The sequence below is a fragment of the Pygoscelis adeliae genome, unplaced genomic scaffold (genome assembly GCF_000699105.1).
Source record: "Pygoscelis adeliae isolate BGI_AS28 unplaced genomic scaffold, ASM69910v1 Scaffold90, whole genome shotgun sequence".
Taxonomy (NCBI): domain Eukaryota; kingdom Metazoa; phylum Chordata; class Aves; order Sphenisciformes; family Spheniscidae; genus Pygoscelis; species Pygoscelis adeliae.
This window is the reverse complement of record NW_008824000.1, coordinates 782,711-794,291: the sequence shown is the minus strand read 5'-3', so window position 1 is coordinate 794,291 and position 11,581 is coordinate 782,711.

Here is an 11,581-nt window from a genome sequence, read left to right as displayed (position 1 = left end):
ATAGTGTTAATTTTAATACATGCTTACAAAAAAAAGTGAAATCTTTTCAGACCAAGACAAAAGTATATGTTAAGGATATATCATTGAAAGATGTATATTGCATTGTAAGTATGCTTGAGTAATAATTCTTGCTTTTTATAATAAATATTTAATCAAAAAAGTCCAATGTTATGGTTAATCTTTCCAATTTAGGAATTCTTAATCTAGACTGAAAAAACTCCCTTGTCAGTTTGCTAGTGCACTAAATGGGGCCAGGTTTTCACCATTTGGGCTTCCCTTGAAAAGATGCCTTTTAGAAATTGGAAGGACCTACTACCTAAGCCATGCATTAATTTTGAGAGGGACCGGTAATGCAGGAGTGTATTAATCATCTGGTAGTTATGTCACTTTAATGACTCTGTAGACAACACATGCACATCTAGATTACCCTTAGAAAAGATTAGTTAGGCAAAGTCTACATGAAACTGAATATCTCATCATATCTGAAGACAGTTGTATATTCTCAGAATCATGTAGACCTGAGCACAATTGAATGCCGAATGAATGACAACTGTCTTTTTAAATCCTAAACCAGAAATGAATTCAAAAATCTGTGCTCTGTGGTTGGCTTGATGCATCCCAGAAATATTTCCTGATAAATTTGTAGACCTCTGGATCTGAGCATGATTTTATTTGATTTGTAATATATTTTTTTTAAGTTAGTTAAACCCATAAATATAACAGGGAAAGGGTTTGTTATTTTTTGTTTGTTTGTTTGTTTTGTGACTTTCATTAATAAACTTAAATATCTTCCATGACAGAGAGTCTGGTTAATTAATTAATATATGTAGAGCTTACTTACCTGTTACAGGAGATTTCAACAACCTTTTCAATATTTCAAAAATCAGTGTCCCTTTTATCTTTTCCTGAGTCATCTCTTTGTTTCAAAGAATGTGGGTTTTTTGCTTGCGTGGCTTTAAGAAGGTATATCTTCTGCTTTCCTGTCCCACTAGTTAGTTGGTAAGGGTGACCATTAAAAGTTACAGTTGAGTGTCCTGCTACAGTTTAATTATTGTAGAAATCTCTCATAAGAAGGAATGGCCTTTAGGGGAATCTCACATGCACAGCTCAGTAATCCTAACCAATCTAATTAAATTTCTGTGAAATAAGCATTTTAAAAAGACTTTTGGAGGTCCAGTAAGTTTGGTTTATTGTTTAGCATCACAGACTTTATTCTAATCTGGGAAGGATTCTCAAATGTTGCAATGAATTATGCATTAGATTTGAATGGAAAAGTCCTTGCACAAAACCACTACAATAGCATAGTAGAACAAACTTTCCTTTTGAGGACAGACTTGATGCTGTAATTTCCTGCCCCGTGAATGTCTGAAGTGCTTAAATTACAGGATTCTTGTAAATGTCAGCATATTGTTTTCACAGGTAGAGGAAGTCCTAATGCTAACAGAAAGCAAAGTGGAGGAAATTGCTATTTACACTGATGTCTTTATAGTATAAATGTCTGAACTTGCAACTCAATATGAGTTTGGTAACCACTCGTTTTGCTGTAATTTACAGCCTTGACAACTTCTTAGAAGCGTAAAACTTTCATCTGGATCCCAAAACACTGTTTCATCTGAGATCTACTCTCTGCGTCTTACAATACCATCAATGAATGTAAAGATCCCTTGATCACAATTTTTGTAGTTTGCTAAAGGAATGCAATCTCTAAAAAGTTCCTCTAAGCATGTCTTAAGGATGGAATACAAGCAAACATACACCTAATGTCTCTGTGTTGTACATGCAATGTGGGAATCTCAGGTTCTTTTGCTCTCAATGCTGAACCACAGATGAATCTCACAAAGTTCTTGTCTATGTCACTGTGCCATCTCATAACTTATTCACATTCCAGGATAATTGCTGAGGCAGAGCATTTGTATTCCCAGAAACAGCAAGTGATAAACCTATTGCTTTGGCTGTCTCAGAAAGATTAATTCAGATGTACAGAAAGATGGTAGTCTTTGTATTTATTTTATTAGTCATACTTTATCTTCCTGTAACTTGGCTGAGTATATTCTCCTGCATTTAGTGTGATAGGATCAGAGGATAATTCAGGCTGGAAGGGAGGTCATGAGGTCTCTAGTCCAGCCTCCTGCTCACAGCAGAGTCAGCTGTGAGGTCAGACCAGGTTGCTCAGGACTTTATCCAGTCAAGTCTTGAAAATCTTCAATGGCAGAAGCTGTAGAGCCTCTCTGGGCAACCACCTGAGGAAAAAGGCTCTCCTTATGTCCAGTCTGAACTTTTTTTTTTTTTTCATTTAGGTCTCTTGTCTCTTGTTCCCCTACCATGCACTCGTGTAAAACCTGTATAGACTACTGCCTCCATATTCCTGATAACTTCCCTGTAGGCACTGGGAAGCTGTCGTTAGGTGCCCCCGAAGTCATCTCTTCACCAGGCTGAATCAAACTCAGTCCCTCAGGATCTCCTCACGGGGTAAATACTCCACCCCTGACTGTCTTTGGTCACTCAGCTGGACTTGCTTCAGTTTGTCATAGCGTTTTCTGTATTGGGAAGCTGAAAACTGGACACAGTATTGCAGATGAGGCCTAACAAGTGCTTTCTGGAGGGGGAAAATTCCTTCCCTCCTTCCCTGGATCTGCTGGCTGTGTTTCTGGCAATAGATCCCAAGGTGCCATTTGCCTTCTTCACACACAATTGGCTCACGGTCATCTTTCTGTATACTAGGGCCCCCCCAGGGCCTCTCCCACAGAGCTGGGCCCATGTTTGTACCCACCTCTGCTGTTCCCAGAGGTCCCCCCATTCCAGATGCAGGACTTGGGATTTGTTGTTGTTGATTTTCATAAGGTACGTGCTGGCCCATTCCTCCAGCCTGCCTAGATCCTTGAGCAGAAGCTCTGCCCTCAAATGTATTGACTGGTCCCCCTAGTTTGGTGTCATCTGCAAACTTTACGAGCAAGCACCTTATTGCCTCTTATAGATAATTGATAAGGATATTAAACAGGATAGGTCCAGGGATACAACCCTTCAGCACTCCCTTAGTTACCAGCCTCCAGGTAGAGCACAACCTGTTAACTGTAGCCTTTAGAGCCCAGGCATCCAACCAGTTTTTAAATCATTTTGTTGTTCACCCATCCAGACTGTATCATCCCAGCTAGTGTATCAGAATTTTGTGGAAGACAGTGTTGAATGCCTTGCTAAAGTTGAAATAAATGACATTTACTGCTCTCCCTTCATCCACAAATCTAGTCACTTTATCATGCAATCAAGTTTGTCAGGCATGATTTACGCATGATCAATCCATGCTGACAGTTTCTAGTCACCTTCTCCCTCAGGTACCCCGCAATGTGTTCCAGAAAGACTCACTACTTTTTTTTTTTTCTAGGGACCAAAATGATGCTGAATGGCCTGTAGTTCCCCAGATCATCCATCTGGACTTCTTTGAAGACAGGAGCAATGTCTTTGCCTTTTAAGTTGTCAGAGATCTTCTCTGCTCTCTAAGACCTTTCAAAGATGATAGAGAACATCCAGCACTCTCATTACCCTTTGCTGCAGCCTATCATGCCCCATGGACTTATATGGGTCAAGTTCTCTACATTAATCCCTGGCTCAATCTTTGTCCACTGCTGGTTCTTATCCTTGAACCTTTTCACTAATCACAGGGGCCTGGGAGACCTTGCAGGATAAGACTGGGGCAAAGAAGAAACTGAGAACCCCAGCCTTATCTGTGTCTGCAGTCACTAAATCACTTGCCCCATCCAGCAGAGCTCCTACATTTTTCTTGTTTAGTGTTTTATTGCAGATGTAGCAGTGGAAACTCTTCTTGTTGCCCCACGTGGCATTTTGCTCATTCTTAAATATGCTTTCCAGAGGCTCCACTAGCTTGGCTGAGGGGCTTAGCTATGTCCTGCAGTGGGGCCATTCGAGCCAGCTGGAAACAGCTGTGTCCAGCATGGGGCAGCCCCTGGTCTCTTATCTCAGAGGCCTCCCCTGCAGCCTCCTGCTGCCAACACCTGGACACCTGCAGCCAATATACTTGGGTCTCTCCATGCCATCCCTTCCAGGAGCTGGCAGGAAGGTTACAGGCTTCTGTGAGAGCTGGAATCTGTAGTACAAAGACTTCCATGGGTTGCTTAAAGAAGACTTTGACCACTTTATCACCCTGATTAGGTGGTTTGCAACAAATTACTCCAGTTGCGCGAACCGTCCCACTGTGTCAAAGCTATCCCAGCAGTGCTGCAGTTTTGTGACTGCACATACAGCTCTACTTTCTCCAACTTGTTTCCCAGGCTGCATGCACTCATGTACATACACTCAAGGTGGGCCACTTTCACCCCTACTCTGTCATTTCTGAGGTCCCTCTTGTTCTTGTACTACATGCTTTGGTTTCCACCTCATCCATTGTTTTCTTACTTTCTGTGGATTGTTAGCTCCCTTCCCCATTGTTCTTAATTTAAAGCTGTCCTCAGCAAGTTGAAACAAGCTGAAATTATAGTGCTATTGACAAAGCTCAGTCATTTTACTGCAGCACATAAAATTGACATTTCCTGAAAAGACAAGCTTCTCAATATTTTATGGTATATTAAATTTAAAAAGGAAACAGTGCAAATTCCCAACACCTTGGCCTGTGATTTTTAGTGTTTATAAGCACAGTCTGATATTCTGATGCTAGATTTATTCCAAAAAGTTAGAGGACCGTATTCACAACCAGAAAATAATTGTTCATTGTTAGCAGTAAACAAAAGGAGACGAATCACCAAAATGCACTTCCACTAGCATGAGTAAGGAGCCCCTACCCACCCTCAAGCCTTATTGCATGGTCTGTGCACCTGCCCATGAGCCTCATCATTAATTCATAGTAACTTTAAGGGCCTGTAGATGGAGTTCTTCTGATATAGAAGAGGACTGTCGATGTCCTGACTTGTCAACCACTGCTGCTAAGCCTCAGTGGCATCCTCATAAGCCTCAGTACAGCTGACTTTAATCTAAAGGTGAACAGCAGAGGCTCTTTAGTCTGTTTCTAAACTGCTTCAAGCTGGAGACAATATTGGTTAATCACCTACTGTCACGGATGGAGCGAGACTGCACTTCACTTGCAAGTGAGCAGCAACAATACACTTTATTGATAGAAAACAGTGAGTTAGAGTTCAATGGTAAATGTGACAGTGGTTTAACAAGATTCGATGGCAAGGTACACTTCATTATTTACTGCGTAGAGGACAGGGTCAGACAAAACTCTCAGGGAGACCATCCTGTTGAGCCATGAGGTTCAGAAAGGACCCCCTTGCTTTCTAGACTCTTCTCAGAGAGGAGTCTAGGTGCAGCTGAATCCAAACTTAGTCTCAGACTTGGTCAATGGTTTATATCTAGAGGATTATACAGTCACAAATAATCCTTTACATCACTTAGCTAAGATTTCAAAGTTTAGCATGCTATTAGTCACTTACCAGGTACCTGTTGCAGCAAGGAATCTCTCAACCTCAAGGAGTAACCTTGAGAGGTGTCCCTAGTCAAGGGGAGATCCTGCTGGGCAGCCCACTGCCATGCAGGAGAGCTCAAAGGGCTCTTGGGATGCTCACTATTTATGGGGGTAAGATGATTGACTCATAGTCATATTTGCATACTGATAACTGTGGTTAGGTGGGCGTATTTCTCACAATAACCAAGGGCTATTGTGTTGTTATCTGGCTCCCAAATCCACTTTAATGGACACAGCTATCACTATCAGCATCCATTAACGACTGTCCCTGATAGTTATCACTTGAGCAGGGTTACAGGACATAAAGGTCAGGTTTATGGGCAGGGGGAGCACACCATCACACCCATGCATGTCATGATTGTATGTAATAGCTTACTCTGTGTAGCTTGGGGATGCTGCACTGACCAGAAAGCCTGGGGGACTCTCAGTTAGGCCCAGTACACATCTCAGTCACAACTGATTCATGCTTGGCTAGCTCACAGTGTGAGCTGAACCACGCTGTAGGAAAATAATGTTTTTCTTCACTCAAACATTTAGACAGGCCTTTTCCTTTTAGCTCCAGATTGGAGAGTGAGATAAAAGGTCTTACAAGGTTCAAGGCTGTGGCCCTGGCTGCATGTTTGTTTCTTTCTAATCGAGTACCTCCTGCACTGACAGCCCTTTGGCTTTTACATATCTTCAAATGACATTTTTCTTACCTATTGTTGATCATGCTCTTAGTCTCAGTATACCTTATAAACTGAGCTTGCTTGAAAATGCCTGGTGGAGTCCTTTTTTTGCTTCTCTTTCTGGAGCCTCTGACCTGTGATAAAAGACAAGACCCCTCCTAAAACAGAAGTTCTACCTAAGTAGATACAATACTTTCAGTGAAAAGAACTGAAGTGCAAACCGATTAACTGTTTTGCCCTCATGCCCTATGGTTAGCCAAATTTCTTTGCTTGCCCTACACAGTGTCCTCTGTCTTCCTAGTTCCTTCAAACTGTTACCATCTCCTATTTGAAAAAACCTGAATGTTGTACCCAGAGTAGTTTGCAGAAATATCCTGTCTATTCTTGCTCTCTTCTAGACTGTCACCTTTACCTTACTCCATGATTGAAATGCATAGATTGTAGAGTTAGGATACAGGAGTTAGGATACAGGATACAGACTGTTATAAAACTGTCTTTTAAAAATTCCTGAAATCTCAGAAACTTGTGCAAGGCCAAATTTAAATTGTTGAATATTTCCAAAATGGCCTCTGAACTTGTACTGGGTTTGCATGGCAAGGTTTTGGTAGGGGGATGCTACAGGGGTGGCTTCTGTGAGAAGCTGCTAGAAGCTTCCCCTGTGTCCAATAGAGCCAATGCCAGCTGGCTCCAAGATGTACCCACTGCTGGCCAAGGCTGAGCCAATCAGCAATGGTGGTAACGCCCCTGTAATAACATATTTAAGAAGGGGGAAAAGTTGCTGTGCAACAGCAACTGAAGCCAAAGAGAGGAGTGAGAATATGTGAGAGAAACAACTATGCAGACATCAAGGTCAGTGAAGAAGTAGGGGGAGTAGGTGCTCCAGGCACTGGAGCAGAGATTGCCCCTCAGTCTATGGTGAAGACCATGGTGAGGCAGGTTGTCCCCCTGCAGCCCATGGAGGACCCCACACCAGAGCAGGTGGATGTGCCTGATGGAGGCTGTGACCCCATGGGAAGCCCGCGCTGGAGCAGGTTCCTGGTAGGGCCTGTGGGCTTGTGGAGAGAGGACCCCACGCTGGAGCAGGGGAAGAATGTGAGGAGGAAGGAGCAGCAGAGACAACGTGCGATGAACAGACTGCAACCCCCATTCCCTGTCCACCTGCGCTGCTGGGGCGGAGGAGGTAGAGAAAACCAGGAGTGAAGTTGAGCCTGGGAAGAAGGGAGGGGTGGGGGGAAGTTGTTTTAGGATTTGGTTTTATTTCTCATTATCCTACTCTGATTTGATTTGCAATAAATTAAATTAATTTTCCCCAAGTCGAGTGTTTTGCCCATGATGGTAATCGGTGAGCTATCTCTCCCTGTCCTTATCTCGACCCAGGAGCCTTTCGTTATATTTTGTCTCCCTTGTCCAGTTGAGGAGGGGGAGTGATAAAGCAGCTTTGGTGGGCACCTGGCATCCAGCCAGTGTCAACCCACCACAGAACTAAAGATCAGTGTTGCATACAATGTCAAAATTCTGCCAGGGGATTAGTCCTTAGTCAAGCCAGCTAGAGGGTTGAAGAAGAGAAAAGCTGACATAGAGGATGATGACGTTCCACCAAACTTAAAAAAATATTAAGTGTTTTACTCTAAATGCATTTTTGATACAGCCTTATTGAAGGTGTCAATAGTAGAGCAAAAATAAGATCTGCATAAGGAATCAAGAATTGAGAGCAGGTGCCTTTTGTGCATTCAGGAAAGAAATAATTTAAAAACAAAACTGTAAAATAATAGAAGACAATTTTTATAATTGATGACATGCATAGATGGATTTTTGTTTCCCAACTGATTTGCTCTTGAGTATTTTCTTCTATATAAGCATTGGTGTAAGATAAAAAAATAACCAAGATGGTTTACTTTGAATGTAATGTTACTTTTGCTCTGTTGCAATTATTTTCTACAGAAAGGGATGAAATGAGAGTGTTTATGATACTTGAATTAAAAAAAAAAAAGAAAAAATCCAAAGCAAGAAAAGCTTGGCTTTTACTGGCTAAATGGTATTGAAATTTAGAAGAATAATGTGCCAAATACAGCCAGGTAAAATTACAGGGAGTGAAAAAAACTTTACATGCAGAAATCTGCAAATAAATTCAATATGGCAAATGGTGGCATTATTCAGCTCCACAGGATACAGACACTAGGTTTGGGAAATTTGGAAAGTAAGGCTTCCAAAACATGTATTTAAGCTATGTCTTTTCTCCTCCTTCTTCTCCCTCCTTCCATTCCCAGCTAGGTGCCTATTTCTTAGGGTTTTTTACAACATTAATGATAGATGTGCTGCAGAATGCAAATTTCCTCAGTTAAACTTAGAATTAAAAAGAAAACTTGGATTTTAGAACTAAACTTCCTGTAAGTTTGAATCATATTCCCATTATTCCAATGAGGATTGATTTCTATTAAAATTCCAGCCCATTTTAGTCTTTGTAATGAGCCTAAAATAGCTGCCAGCTTGCAGTGCTGGAATTAATGATAATTAAATGTAACACAAAATGTATTTCCATATTTTGTATTGCTTAAATGATTTCATCTCAGATGTAGTATGATTCTTTTTAGAGATGACTACTTCTATTTAATCTCTTTTCCAATTTTAATTTGAATTTCATATTGTTCCTGACTGTTTAATGAATATTTTGGGAGATGGCCATAGTGTTGTTAATTATACCGGAGACTGAGTATAATTAATTCTTTTGGACCCAAAGTCAGCTAGTTAATCGATTTCTGATGAAACTGAAGATTAAACACAGATAGTTCACTTCTTCCTTCATTCATTTTAATTTTTCCCTCTTTGAATTCAATCAGATTGCTTTGGGAAGTCATTGCTGGCAAATCAATTTGTGGACCCAATTGGGGTATTATCCAGATGTTAATAGATAGATGATCTACTCAGGCCAGTCACCTTCCTATTGATTTTATTTTTTCATTTTTAAACAAAACCTTTTAGTTCTTTTCAGTAGATTTACTAGCATTATTTGTAATTCATATTTAAATGTTTTTAACTGCCTATTAACAGTAAGTTCATTAACTATGTACAGAATAAAAAGGGGTCCTCAAAAGAGTTTTCTGAAGACCAGACAATTCACACAGTGATGGGGTTGTAGTGATGTAGAAGACATTCCTCATATTAGTGAGGTATTAACTCATGTAGCTAAATTTGATTTTAGGGAATGGTCTGAAAAGGCTTAAATGAAAAAGAGAAAAATACATTAGTATGCCCAGGAGTTCCTGTCACTTTTTTTTTCCCCCCAGTGTTATAAATAATGGTATATTTTAATTTTTGACAGCGGGAAAAGCCCTAAAGGCTGTAAGAAGATAATCAAAAAAGGGCAAGGAAGAAATTAAAAAGAACAGGAGGAGGACTTTCTTCTAGTCAATGAGAGAAACCTTGAGCATTTTTCACTTATTACTCTACAGATAGTAATAGATAGCTCTAGGTTTCATACTGCAATGGCTCACAATCCAAGTATACTCTATCACTGTATTCAATATCCTTCTGTGAACAGACTTAAAACAGCTTTTAATGCTATTTCTTCATGAGTGAGTAAGAGAAGAGCAGAAGTGTGTCAGGTGATTCATTATCTATATTTTCTGGAGGACTGGGGCCAACAGTGCAACATTTAACAATGGTTACATAAATTAATCCCTTTTGAACAAAATGTGTAAATATATAATTCAATCTCCTCAGCACTTGAGCACTTTATATGTTAAATCTATATTAAATGCACTACTGAATAAAAACCTAGGTATTAAATAAGAAACATTTTCTGTTTCTCAGATGAAGATCAGATGTGCATGGTCTTTGTCAGCATTTGTATTGTTTAACATTCAAACTGTGACTTTGTCAATCTGTAGAAACAAAGATTTCACCAGTTTAAAAGCTATTCAGTTTTCTAATTAATGTTCTTATGCTGTACTTTTGGCAACCTTTCTGCATATTTATAGCTGTCAATGGTCAACCTGAAGTTTCATTCCCATAAACATTACTTTTACATTTAAATTTAAATAAGTGAAGTGTTTGTAGTTTATCATAATATTAAGTCTTTTTAGGTTCAGCCTTCTTTAGGGGGAATGTGGGTAAGTATTAAACAGTCATTAAAATGTAAAAATGAATAAATAACTTTAAAACTTTACATCTAAAGATTACATTATAGAACTGCAGAGTGGTAGGTGAGGAATATATTTGGTCTCAAAGTTGTGACATGAAAAGAAGCCTAACAGGAGTAATGAGAGATGTTTTGACTCAATAATACCTCCACTTATTATGAAAAAAAGTTTCTTATCTTCAATTTGTGCCTTGCTCTTGGAGATCATGAGAAAACTAACAATTGTTCCAGACCCAAAACAACTTACTCTTTAAATTTTCTTGTTGTCTCAGCTATCTGAACCTGGGAATGGAAGATGGCAGTGTTAGAAGATAGCCTGCCTCTTTATAACCTTCTTATCCCTGAGGTCTAAACAAGGAGTGAATAGGTGATTACATCTTCAGACTCATGAAAGACTACACACTAAATCTTAATGTGTCATAAAATGGACATTTAGTCCTGTCTCTAGAAACAAGCATGTACTTCCATAGTGTTTTGGTGCTTTGACTAGACAGTACTATGGCCATTGTATTTAAGAACTATTAGTTGAATATTAGATTTCATTTTTTTATTAATGAAGTGGCAGGGAGATTATTTGAAGTATAATCTTTAGAAACATTTTTCTTTAATGTAGAACTTTCTATAATCAGAAAGATAGCAACTTTCCTGAATTTTTTTTAAGTTTGTAAAACTAGTATGAGATCTAATAATATTCCTCCAGAATTGCAATAATTTTGACTCAGCCAATCTTTTAATATTCAGAATATACAGAGGGAATCCTAGTCAAGAGATTGAATTTTATGTTTTGTGTGCTTTTTTTAGTGACAAACACTCATGCTCATGTTCACGTTTCCTGTGGAGATAATGAGAATCAAGGAGTCAGACTGTAAGCGTTGTTAAATTCACATTTGTAGTGACATTTAAAGCTAAGAGTTCAGAAATGTGAATTTCAATGGTTCTTTGGTTTTGTAGCTACTCTCACATTACTTAGCTATAAATGGACAGCTGATTATATGCATAGAGTTACTGAATGTGAGATAAACAGCAGAATATGATACTAACTACATTTTTCCCTTCCTTTCCCTTTCCATAGTTTAACCCCAAGCCAGTGTAGTTTGATCATGATATATGGATACCTAGACCCAGATGGACATCTGACCATATTACTAAATCTAGTACTTCAGAAGTACCCAATTAGTATTCAGTGGAATAGAGTGTCTTTTTCTATTTCTATATTTGGCTTTTAATATGTATTTACCTAGGTAAATTACATGGAAATAATAGGAGGATCTGCTGAGTTGCAGGTGTTCCCTTTTTAATGAA